Raw genomic sequence first — 14184 nt, 5'->3', positions numbered from 1 at the left:
AATCTCCCAAGTGGAAAACAAAAAAGTTTTTATTACTATTCACTGGCCATACTGTTTTATTTGGTAGAGAAAAACAGGATACAGTCCTGACATTCGGGAAGTGTGGACTTCTAATGCTTCAAAAGAACTTGCAGAGAGACTGCTGTCTCAGTCCAGTTTCTTTAATCCCTCTTTCAGTGGGTTTTTCTCTGCCGCATTGCAATTATTTATCATTCCAAAAGTCATAAAGTGATGTTCTTCTAAACAAATGACCATTAAAGGTCAAATGTACTTTCCCTATCTCTAGTTTCTCTTTTATAATGCAAGTAAAGCACCGCATTTCTTTTTGGGGACCTATCAGAAATTCCAAGACAGAGCCAAAAAATTGAATCAGTTTTGTGAATGATGCAGCTCACATTTTCCCAGTGCTGTCTGTGGCCCCCAGCACACAGTTAAATGAATGCTTATTTTATTACACACGTGTATAACCATGAATATGTTACACTACTGGATGTACAGTTTGCTGGAGTTGGAACATACGTGATGGACTTCAATCAGGTCAGGGTGTTGGAAGACAGCGTTCTGAAGTTGATATATAAAGAAAAAAACCTGTGATGCAATGACTCACGCAAAGGAATGTTTTTCAAAGTGACTGGAAATACTGTATAACATTTAAAATTTAGAAAGGGAGAGAAGTCACAGAAAAACACACAAAGAAGCTATTATGCAATATCTATTATGTAGTACCAGCCACATGAAAAGGTCATTAGTTATACAATGTCATTTTACGTAAAGGTTTTAGCAAAATTTATATTTTGTAAAGTTGGGAACTTAATCATTTTTCACCTGGTAAACAAAACAAACAAGACAAGTAACTATAATGTTATGCTTCTGGTTTAATGCAAAATTCAGGGCTTATTTTATGTTTTGCATGATCATTTTACCTATTCAACAGTTATTTTTAATCTTTAGATGCACCCCAAAGAAACCTTTTGTGCTTTTGGCACAAGAATTGCACATTTGTAGGGTATCTGTGATATGAAAACTTTTCTTGAATTGTGATGACATCTCATATTGAAATTGTAAAGTAAAAAACAATGTACAGTACAAAAACTAGTAAATCAAGACCTATCTTTGATATACTGTATATTTTTAATTTACTAAAACATTAAATAATAATTCCTTACATAGTGTTGTTCTGGACAATCCACTCAAAACACTTTACAGGTAATGGGGATCCCCTCCACCACCACCAGTGTGCAGCCCCACCTGGATGATGTGATGGCAGCCATAGTGCACCAGTATGCCCATCACACAGGTAACATCCTTACTCTTTTCTAGACACCCTGGGATTTTTATGTATCACACATATTATTACTTTCTTCTGAATAAATATTTTTGTAAAGCTTTTTAAAAAAAGTCGGGGTAAGCAGTTCATTAAGTACTACCAATGTCAGTTTTTTGTAAATCTAAAATCAAGACACTTTTGAACTCACATTTTAAAAATGCTTAAAAGACTTTGCAGAAGGAAAATTAAATGCTTTCAAAAGTCTTATATATAAAGGCTCCAATACTAAATCCTTTTCCAACGGATTCTAATTTCTCGAATACTAGACATACTTTCCAAAAGAATTGTGACATGAAAATGTTTTTTTTTAAATAGTGTGTTGTGTTTGTCCTTTTATTTAATTAATTTTATTATATTGTGTTTTTTGGTACTCTAATGTCAATCTGCCAGCAAACATTTTTTGTTTTAGGTTTTCGAAAATGTGCTTGGTTTATTTTTTTTATCCCTTTATAAAAAATGAAAAGAGAAATGATAGAAGACAATTACAGTTTAACTCATGTAAATGTTAATTGGATACATTTGCATTTGAAATGTTTGTACATTAAATTACCAGCTAGCTAAGCTGATCTTTAACCTTTTTGCTTTTGTGGTAGCCAAATAAGCTAGGAAACATCATTGTTAATATAATTCCATTTTTTACATATAATTACCTGACTAAAATGTAAGGTCATGTATGCACAATGAGCACTGTCTGTAAATGTGTGGAAGAGCTCTGAGCAAGTCAGTAAATTATATTACAATACAGAAACAAATGCTTTTGTTATGCATATTTCAGTGGTGTTATATTTTCTGTCTAGTAAAATATATAGCTTTCGTTTATTTGGAAAGAAAACGTTAAGGGAAAGACATAGAATAAATGACTAATTACTGCTATATCCAGCAATGTTTAAGTAAATTGTAGTTAATATAAAAGGTTTTAGCTTTTCGTTTTTTTCATAAAATATTGACATTATGGCAGTATGGATGATATAGGTCCTATATACAGTTTAAAGGTCCTGGGTTGTTCAACTGGTAAAGACACTTTCTCTGAGTGCTGGCTGGGCTGTATAACCCAGATGTGAGGTCGAGTCTGGGTCATGTTGCTAGCTGACTGTGAAAAGATTTCCCTAAGAAGCTATGCACAGCTGACTCCCAATTAATCATAGATCCATAGTTCACTTACAAGAGTTTTAATGCTCCTGAGCACTTGCTGCTGTGTGATGTCTCGCTACAGCCAGCTGCTCTGCGGATCCTGTCTTCTTACTAACCAGGGGTGAGTTTCCCGAAAGCATCATAGCGCTAAGAACATCGTAAACTCGATAATTTCCGAGTGTTTCCCAAAATCCATCGTAACTAAAGTAGCACGTGAAACCCTTCGTAATCTACGTGTTCCCCGACCCACTTGTTAATCACTAAGTGCTTCTTAAACTGGCTACCTCTTGCGCCAACCTTAGTAACAGAGATCGCCAGACAGAGCACATTCAATTCACGTCATTTTTATACTAAGGATTTTGATATTTTGTTGTACTATGTAAGAGAAAATTTGGACATTTATTTCTACAGTAATTAATTTATTAGTCATACTGGGTAAATTTCTATTCATAAGTCTAATTGGTCTAATAATACTCCCTCTTTTATTACTTTTGAGGTGGAGTTTAAATTTTATTTAAATTCCACAAAGAATGTGAAAAATGCTAAAGCAAGGAAAACATTTGATATATGTAAAAATATAACTCGATTGCATAAATATTTACCTTATTACCACTAGCAGTTAATTGTTTTTTTTGTTCTGTTTCTGTTTTGTTTTCTTTCTTTTATCTGTATTTTCTCCTCTACTTGTAGTTGTATTGGAGCAGTGAGAGCACATGCCCAGAGAACCCCAACCATTACAATACATTTTATTAAAAAAAATATATAAAAAACGTTTTATACTTGACTAGATGATGGAATGCAGTACTAAATTATTTAAGTTAAATCATTGGGCCTAATATTTATTTATATTATACAGTTCAAATACTGTTTTATCGTTCTGTCATGATTGTTGACGGTAAAGCTTAGACCTACTTGTTTTTAAATTTGATTATAGGTCCTGTATTTGTTGAGTGACACATGGCAAGCTTAGTAGTTAATTTTTCCAGATTTCATGTTAATAAGACCATTTAAAATGGAGTTCCAATACACCAAATAACTATAAATAACAACAGTATTTTCTCATGAAATACTGTGACTCTTAACAATGGCAGCGCACCAAATAAATATTGCTTTAAATCAAAGACGTTGTACAGGACACATACACTGTCCACGCAATCAATCTTGGTTTTCTTTTACAGCATGCCAGTCATTTATTTTCTTTTTTCATAGAAACAATGTGTCCCATTTTGTGCCTATCTATACGCTTTCACTTAATTGGTTGTTAAATTATGATGTCATGTTTACGTCATATTCCTTTTCACAACTTTATTTCATCCCACAGAAGGACCAAAACCGACACCATATAATGAAAGTATTGTCAATCGATTGTTTTTCAATCGACTTGTGATGCTTTTTGCTAAGCGACTTCAGGGGCGGGGTTAACAAAGTACTTTATACTCGCTCGTAAAATGACCTACTTAGAGAGGTTTTGGGAAACGCATGTAAAAGTAGCATGCACATTATGTACGTACATCGTAAAGTTGCTCATTAGTCTCTAAGATTCATCGTTTTCGGTAAACTCACCCCAGTGCAGTAAATTGACACCTTTCCCATGTGAGTTTTGTTAGCAAAGTGTTTCAATAGACAAGGTTTGGCTACAAAACCATTTAAATTTTAAAGTGAAGGGTTAGTTCCATGTTGCTACCCATTTCTGGTATATTGATTGAATTTACAGTTATAAGCTTTAGTGTCATATAAAATGACAGAGTCCTGATGTTGGTGAAAGAAGAGTCGTTTATTACGCATGCATGCGGGAGAGTAGCTTGCCACAGCCAGACTCTCTACGAACGGTTATAAAGTTAGTCTTTTTTATAGTGTAACAAATAAAGTATTAGCACATACTGTACATCATATGACCTGCTAACTGTCGACTCAGTCCTTTCCATTATTATGCTGGTCTAACAGAAAAGACCTCCTTATATGGCACTTTGTTAAAAGCATTTATTCTGGATTCCTCAACATCTTCATTGTATTTGAGAGTTTTAGGCCTTGTAATACATGAATGAGCATCTTACAGTTTCATCATGGGTTATTTCTAATCAATTCACAATGTTTCACAGTTCACAAGAGCTTAATTTTTTAAAATTTTGATACATAAGTTTGATTCCATAAATTGTTCATTTAAAACTGAAACACTATCTTTTCCTTATTCATTTTTTAAATTATTCATTCTATTTTCAGAAAGGAAGGGCTTTTGGAAACATGTCCCTTTGAATCTCCGTGTGTTTTTTGTACCACTTTATGTTCGTGGGTGTTATTTGCTGGTCAGTCAGGTGAGACAGCTAATAAAGGGATATTATGAATTCACCAGGTCTGTGCAATGAAAGAACAGTTGGTTAAAAATGTAATCTTTGGTGAGAAGTACAGAGTCTATTATGTAAAGGAGACAAGAAACTAAATGAAAATTAAGCTTATATTTCAAGTACTGGTTCATTATCCCTAAAACCTGCCAATTTTCACAAGCTACTGAAAGCTCTTTAAAGTGCAACAGTGGTCTGTATGACTTTGAGGGAGGGTCTTGCTTCTAGAAGCCTGTTGTCCCTGGAGCCAGTATCGCAGATCAACTGTCAATGTCCAAAGCAAGTTTTGTGGCAGAATGCCGAGCAATGTGCAGTGTCTCAGTGGGCAGGGTCATCTGTTTAATTGCATCTGTCTGCGAGAATTTACATGAAGTCTCTCTGCAAATTATCCTACTCTGAACCTTCATAGAGAAAAAAGTGCCTCATAATTAACATGCTCTTGAACGCCTCAGAGAAGGTGAATGGACACCAAAGCTGAGGCTCAGGCAGATTGTACTGTTGTTTTCACATTAATTGGCCTCCAAAGAGCATTCTTCTCTCCCTCAATTAAACACAGAACATTCTGCCACCCCCCACTAGTTCCTATAGCTGTTCTCCACCCCTTTAAAATGTATAAACCAGGCTTACAAACTTCAAATTGTTTATTTGAATTTCCACCAATAGGAAAGGAACAGGTCATTCATACTGCACAGGTCTTCACACCAGGACAGGTTTCCCCCAATAAGAGCACAATTAAGAGCACAATTATAAAAAGAAAACATTTTACTGTTTTCTTTTCTTGTGTCTAATTATAGTTCACGGTTTATACTGTATATCATATATAATTCTTGTACATTAAGAGAAAAATGCAAGATGCAGACACACCATTGAGAATGTATCTTATTGCCGATGTTTAATATTGATTTGTTCGATATTAAGTGACAAGAGAGAATGTCATCAGTAAGCATTTACATTCTTTGTTCTTTATTAATCTGCACAAAACAATTACTGACTGTTACTTTTATTAATGTTTTAATATTTGCTTCAGCAAATGAACAACACATCATATCACCGTTTACAGTATAATTTTTATTTTCCGGCAGTAATCTAATTGTTATAATAAATATTATAATGCTTGTACACCTTCAAAGTTTTCTGGCAAGAAACTTCACAGTTCATTTCAATTTAAAAGTCACATGTTTTGTATGAACACCTCTTGTGTAGATAAGTTGAGACTGAGATAGTGGGCTTTTCATTAGGCATGAAGCCCAGTGGCAGTAATACATATGTTGCATCCATGTATCATTGGCTTGATGAGATTTCATATTTGACCTTTAGGGAGATGCATTCTATACTGTGGGGAATTGGCTCCCAGTTTCACAAATTCAATAATGAATTAACACTAAACATTGAAGTACTTTAGACCAGCATGTTGTTCTATCTGAGCAGAAGCTGAGAGACAAAACATGGTACAAGAAAACAGCCACTTCAAACACTTTAAGACTGTTTTTAATATTAAATTAGATTACTATAAAATGAGTTTCCAAAATGCAGTTAATGACTAATTACAATTACAATTTTGTGCACTAACTGTAATGCGCCTGCACTTACTTTTAGAACGACATTCTGAAGCTGAATCAGAGATGAGTAGCTAATTGCAGAGTAGAGCAAAGAAGCCGGTTACCACAATCTGAGAGAGTTGTCAGGAAACAGACCCAAGTCCACAAAAACATGAAGACGCTAAAGGAGTTCCAAGAACAAAACCCGAGGCATGAGCAAAAGTTAAAAAACACAGGAAAAACCTGAGCAAGAAACCAAAAAGGAGAATCCAAAAAATGAAGAGAAGACCGAGCACAAACAAAGAACAAAGAAGCGCAAATAGCCAGATATTAAATGAGTTCAGGTGGGGTTGATTGCCATCCATATCTGGTTTGATTGGTAGGTCTGACACAAGCTGTTCTGAGATTGATTAGCAATATTACCGCATGAGTGATAAACATGGCATCCAAGAACTTGTTATGATTGGGGACATTGAGTGCTTGGGTAGATTTGGATTAACAGCAAGGAGGCTTGGACCCCCATGCTGAGCGAGCAGTTAACCAAAGTTTGTATGGGGTGGTGGAGCTAAGAATAAAACTCATAGAAAAAGAGATGCTTTCTAAAGGTATGTGTAGCTTTTGGGACATGATGTCAAGAATGATCATGATTTAGAACAGCTAGGTTGAAAATGACCTGGCTGCTGGCATCCCCCCCGAAATACAGTTAAGAACTCTATTTCAGGAATAATGACACCCCCGAATTAGAGGTGTTTGAGGATGTTTAGTGAGTGTTTATATTTTTCACTGAACCTGCTTTGCTAATCCCACCTACCTGTACATGGCAGTGCGAAGAGGAGGCTAGGACCCCCAAAACACCCAAATGGAACAACAAACCATCAAAGCAGAAGAAGATGGATAAGAGGGACTTAAAGGCACCAGAAGGAAGTGCATGAATTGTTGGACTGTTCAGATACTTAGAAGGCTGATTGAATGCTCATTCCAACGTCGTTATTGATTCCGATATGCATACTGTAAGCAGAGCCATTTGAGATAATGGAGGGATTTTGTGATAAACTTGGGTAATATTCTCCCTTTATTTATACTCCCTAATCACCCTATACACCCTAAATCACTTAAGATTTAATCTTGATTAACAAGACATTACCATTGTGTTTGTAAAAGTGCTTATAACAATAAAATTATTGGTGCTATAAAGGTGTTGCCTAAAAAAGAGTTATCTGAAAGGGTTATCACTGATAATGTGTGAATGTGTGTTCTATAGTACTGTATGTAAATAGTTTTGTTCTGTTTCTAAAAAAAAAAAACTAATAAAAATTGGTTCACAATTGTTTTACCCAAGTTTTATTTTAAAAAAAAAAAGCTAAAAAATACAGACAAGAATATCTGTACTCCATGAAATAAGATGTAGCTTTGCTCTGAGAGCTTGGTCTGATTTTCCATTTAATGTGTGTCATAATCCCAGCTACATGACAGTAGCCATTTTCTTTCATGGAGACTCTTGTAAATGTCAAAAGCCATTTGATTTCATGTCTGAATGGAGTGCTGTAAGAAATGAAAAAGAGAGTGAGAGAGACCTCTAATGTAGCAATGTGTAGTACAGCTTCCAAAACATTATGACAACTGACTCCTTATCAGTTTCTTTCTTCGAACATGACGAACTGTGCGGGAATATTTTTCTATTTTAAAGATTTGGGGCAAGTTCTGATTCTGGAGAGCCCTATTCATTTTAATGTTATAGGAAACCTCAGCTGATGGCTAAAGGTCACATTATCTGTCCGGCTGTTTTCTAACCACTTCAGCAAATTCAGGGTTGTGGGGCAGCAGGAGCCTACGCAAGCAGTGGGAGTAAGGCAGGACACACCATGGACAAGACGCCAGTCCATCAAAGGGCTCATCCAGACACGCGCACACACTCACAGCAGGGCTAGTTTCAGAATGGTTCTGGATTGTGCGAGGAAGCCTGGAGGGAAACCCTCATGAACATGGGGAGACAATATGAACTTCACACTGCCCTGGTCTGCAATCGAACCCAGGGCCCCAGTACTGCGAGGCAGCAATCCTACCTTTCCTCTCTGTCCATCTGTTCATGGGCTGGTCACAGCCTGGCATGAGAGGTGTGGCCTCTGACTGTGTGGTAATTGATATGTGTCTAGCCAAACAGTGTGTCGCTCGATCTGCGATGACTGTAGCGTCCTGCACCTACTACCTGCTGTGTTTAAGTATGATGCAGGGAGCCCTTAAAAGGAGAGGGAAGCAGAAAACATGGGGGACTATGAGCGGAAGTCAAGTAAACTTTGCTCCCAAGCCACAGCCTTGCTCCAGCTTCTGTCACTCTGTGACACTTGCATGAAGTTTGGCACCATTTTGAAGAACATGAGCTCTTTCTCTGACGTCACTATTGTACCTGCATGTTTGCAGGCACCTGGAGGGTCTCAGGTGTCACTACTGTAGAGCAAACCAGTGAAACTGGCAGGGCCTTATAGAGCCACTGTCAATCTCTGGTGCATTTTCATTACACTGATTTATGTTGGAAGAAAAATGATACATTATGTGTAAACATAGTCCCCAATAATGGTTTGCAAAAACATACTTCTGGAAGAAATTCTTCTGTGGTTTAAATTCAGATTTCAGTCTATATAGAAGATGGAGAGTTGGGCAAAAAAAAAAACACATTTGGGCTCAAACCATGAAATAAAAAATAAGGATTTAGGTAAATTATTGTGGAGACATAATTTTTATAGAGTAGATAATTACTAAGAGAAACAGAGAAATGTTAATAAATCAAATGATTACACAACTCGTATTAAATAAATTGAAATGAACACCCAACTACAGTGAAATTTAATTTTTAAAACATTGTTTTCAAAATGATTTCAGAAACCTATACACATATACTGTACAGTATACTGTATATTAGATGTGTGAAATATATTTTAACGGTAACCTCAAATGGAAGCTACTTTTACAATCATAGAAATTAATCTGTTTTTCAAGCACACATTTCAGTGTATTTTGAAAGGTATTTTAAATTATTGAATCATTTCACAATCATTTTCAGATATTACCATAGCTCAAATATCTAAAACACAACTTAGCAGTATGATTTTTTGTGTTCTTCCCCTTTGAATCCTGTGCTTTAAGAAAAAAAAATATGCTGAAATTAAAAGCAATAGCTTCAGTAATAAGTAGGTCGGCTGCATGTTTAGTTTCCTTCATCAGTAAAGGACAAAGGAAACATTGTCCTTTATGAAGAGCTATTGTAAGGGAAGGGTTTACCACAATGATTTCCACATGTACAGTAACTAACTGTACATGTACAACTGTACACCATAAATTCAGAATTATCTGCCCTCTTTGGATTTTAGTTTTCCAATGCCATTTTAAGAAGTAACATTTTTATCCTCTTTAATTTTTCTTAGCAAATAAAATCAACAATTCTGCAAATAACATCTTATTTCTGAGGATGTTTTTTTTTTGCCTTGACCACATTTCCGACATACATTTTCTGCTTGCTTTACATTTGGAAACAAAACTGAATTCCAACAATATTTAATTAGAAAACACAGACAAAATAGGCTATATTTTGTCCAAAAAGCAACATATCCGCATGGGCTTAAAAACCACTATTAAGCCTGCTTATTACAGTCTTCCTATGATGTTCAGGAAAAGTTTGCAAAACAGCTTATGTAGAATTGGTAGCTACTAGCACCTAGAAGGTAAAAGGTATTAGTAGAAAGAGAAAAAAAACAAAGCCCTCCACTTCCTTCCTGTGCATTTTTCTGCTGTGAAAAGAAAGAGCCCAAATACATTGATTTTGCTTCTCAACAGAGCAAATTGTTCTCCTTTCAAACATGAAGCCATGGTTTTGTTTTCTTAAGGTGTAGCCAATTCCCTTGTAAAATTCAAAATAAAACTGAACAAAGGGAGGAATTAAATAAATAAAAGGGAACAGAAGGAAGAACAATTAGTTATGTAAATAATGTGGCATTGCTGCTTATAATTAGTGGAGGAATTAAGCACAGAAAAAATCATGCATGTCACCAGACTAATTTACGTATGCAAATTAACAATCAAAATTATAAATGGTAATAATGCGGTTTGGGAGAGTGTAGCTTTTTTGATTCATTAGCTGCAAATTTGAGGCAGAAGCCGATTTCATTTGACATTCAGAGAAAGGATGAAGGCAAAGGAGAAAGATGAGAGAAAGGAGGCAGGGGGCAATTGTGCGTTGGTGGGGTGAAGGGGGGTTACTGTCACCTGTCGGGATGACATGATGAAAAGAGTATAATGCACCTCCCCTCCCCCCCCCCAGCCCCATCCAACTACCTCAGGGACTGAATTAAACATGTGCTGTAGCTGTTCAGGCCTTCAGAGCTGGCAGAAAGTAGTGTCAATTACCTAGGTAATGATTGCTTGATATCATTTAGAGCCAAACACAGCTCTGTCACCGAAAACGCAAGACAAACAGCTACAAAAGGCTTCACTGGCAGACTCATGTTGCTGCTGACTTAAAATGGAATTCTTAACTATAAAGACTGTTCTTTTTATGTTTGTGAGTGCATTTTGGAAAAATACCCTCAATAGCAGTGAGCAGGTTCTATGAAAGACCATCTCCCCTCAGTTTTGCAATGAATGATCTAGTTGATGCAATTGCTTAAAGTTGTTTGATCAAATGGCTATACTGAAATAGTAGCTAGTGGTTAGAGCTCTTCTTGGCTAACATTCTATTTTTTATATGAATGTTAAATCTTATTAATATTATTTTTAATGTTATTTCCCTGTCTTTTTCTTTTTCTTACATGCATATGCTTTCTCACATGTTTGGAATTCGGAAGAAACTAGACTGTCCCACAAAGGAATTTAACTCCCCATTAATTAGGAAAAATGGACACAGCTATCATGATCAATAGAGGTGTGAATTGCACTCACAAAAATGACTTTTCAAATGGTGTCTTTGAGCTCGTTGTATTGTATTAAATTGTAGTGATATATTGTGACACCTCTAGCCTGAGACATATTTATCTATTAATCTCCAGTAGCCCGTGCACCATGTTTTGTTTTGGTGTTTTAAGTGGTCTGTCTTTGTTCTATCAGCTAGTTTTGACCCCCTTTGGGATACTAGTTTTTTCACATTGCTTGAAGACTGATGAGCTGAACTTATCCTCCTCCAGGGTGAGTTAGGAGTACTTTGGACCCTTCCAGACATCTCTCAGCTCACCTCTGCACCTCATGGTGCATGAGGACTTGCACAGTGGAGTATCTCGAGCCCTTTGCTCATGGGCTCGGAGTTTCAGGATGCTGACCGCCACACCTGGACTAAGGCTGAGTAAACCTCCCTTTCTCAGTCTGCCTAATGATCACAACCCAACTCAAATCACTCTGAGGTTTGTAATCTTATTTATCGTCAGGTGTTCTCTATCCCTCACGTTCTCTGCTGTGATCTGTTCTCTCCCTACCATTTCTCACTATGCATTAAATATGCTTCTTAATAAGCATCAACAGCAAGTGAATACTGCATTTTCCACATTAGTAACTGATATGCTTGGCTTGCATGTGAAAATGTGTGTTCATATCTTCCTTGCACACCTTTTCCTGACCATTCTAATAATCATTTTTACTTGGTTTTTCCTCTTACATATTACTGTATGTGATTGTTTTACATGCTAATGCATTGCTTGACTCACACATTTAAAATGTGCATTTTTATAACTTACTCTCACACATTTTCTGATCTCTTTACACTCTATTTTGATATTTTCCCTTTGCAACAACAATATAGTTGCCCAGCTGCGATATACAGAGTCTTGCTAGACACTACATAATCATAATCATGACAAATATAGATGATTTTTCTAGACATTGGATGTAAAAATCTGTGATTTTGATTTCCTAACATTTCCTTCTATTTTACTTGTTAGGCACAAACGATATGTCCTTCTTTTCCCAACATACAACACTTCATATCCTATTATGGCCTTGGCTACATTATTTTCTGTGAACTGCATTAAAAAGACAGCTCCTAAACTCTACACTTTCATCCAATATAGAAAATGTTCTGTTAAAGCTGACTATTACTATAAACTTGTCATTAACTCACTTATTGCCTCACCTTCTAATTGGTTTCTGGGAAACGTCCACCACTCTGGTATAAAACTTATCCATGGCTTGTAAACTCACTTCAGTTTCTTCATTAGTTATTTCTAAGACTTTTCATCAGATTTGGAAGGTGAGCATAAGCCCATGAATTCTCTTTGGGTTTTCTGTCCCGCTTCTGTGAGGAAAAATGATTTCCTCTGCATTATACTTTGGTACATCTGCTTTGAAAAACTTTATAGTCATAGTAGCATAGTTTTCTAAACTTTTATTTAAAAATCATTGCTTTTAACAAATTCTGCCATTTTCCCATCCCATTTCCAAGTTCCTTTCACACAGGTCAGTGTTTAAATAGCTTATACAGTATACTAGATGGCATCATAAATAGAGTTAACTGCAGTAAACACTCAAACCTCTGGAAGAAAGGTTAGTCTTGTCCACTCTGCTCACATACATATATAATCCTCACACCCGAGACTTCCTTTCACACATATCTCTTTCCTGCAACCCCATCTACAGTCTAGTACTGAATTATTTTGCAAGGCACTGTAATGTACTGTCAATCTCAATACTTGATTTGAATGGTTACTCAAAATGATTAAAATGGATGGTACAGTATTTTGTTGTATAAGAGGAGACAGTGTAAGTGCTTCTTTGTTTAGGATTTGTCATTTTTTTACAAATGACAATACTCCCACAACACAATAGGTTGTGGGAGTATGGAACAAGCTACCCAGACACGTTGTGTAGTATGTGGGTAATATAACAAGTATAAAATAGTATAACATGGTTTCCACCTATTCCTGTATAAAATAAAAGCCCCTAGGCAGAATGTGAACCCTAACCTTATAATTGAAAGTGTGTAGTGGTGAATGTTACAAACTGTATGGGAGTCTGTTACAGTTAATGACCACAAACATAATAAAAACATTTAAAAAAGGGAAAATTTAAGGGTCACTCAAAACTGACCTGGTTGTCAGTGAAAAATGTGATGGGATGTCACAAAGGCTTCTTGTAAGGTATTGTTACGGAAAAGTAAAAGAGGGAGGTAAGAATGTAAATACTACTGTAGCAGGTGTTATTTTTAGCAAGCAACACTTTGCATACTGTATACGTGACTCACTGCAACGTCACTGGGGGGAAAAAGGCACAGCATTCCTTTTAGGAACTAGGAAAAACAAATCTGAGTAAACAAAATCTAGTATCTAAATTTACAACAGGGCTATCAATATGAATTGTATAGAACGTAACTCAATAGTGAATTATGGTCAAATCCATTTTTTGCTACACTGGTCTAGCTGAATTTAAATTATGATCAATCAATATTTAGAAAATGTTAATCTAACAGTATTTATTTTTTTGTTTTCATGTTTGGGATCAGTTAAAAAGTGACCGTATATCAAGTAATTGTTCCTAAAATTTGCTGGTTTTCAGTGAAAATGTGACATGGAAAAAATATAAAAACACTGCAGAGCATACTAAAGGTGACAGAAGAATCACCTTGTGTAATTACAACTCTAACAGAAAATCTCTACTAATTTAAAAAGGTCTTAAAAAGTGATTGTCCATTATCAATCAATCAGTATTGGAAAGTGGTCAATAGGGCTGGATTCACGCAACAAAATTCCTCCAGAACTTCCTGGTGGCCCCCCTGTCCATTGCAACTGCATTGTTTCCAAAAACCTGTCCTGGCTCTGAAACGGCGAGAGTCCAGTTTTCTGCAGGAGCGTAGAGGGACAGGTTTGCCATTTCCTCT

Source organism: Lepisosteus platostomus, chromosome 24 (genome assembly GCF_059453375.1).
Source record: "Lepisosteus platostomus isolate fLepPlt1 chromosome 24, fLepPlt1.hap1, whole genome shotgun sequence".
NCBI classification, from domain to species: Eukaryota; Metazoa; Chordata; class Actinopteri; order Semionotiformes; family Lepisosteidae; genus Lepisosteus; species Lepisosteus platostomus.
This window is presented reverse-complemented; position numbering follows the sequence as displayed.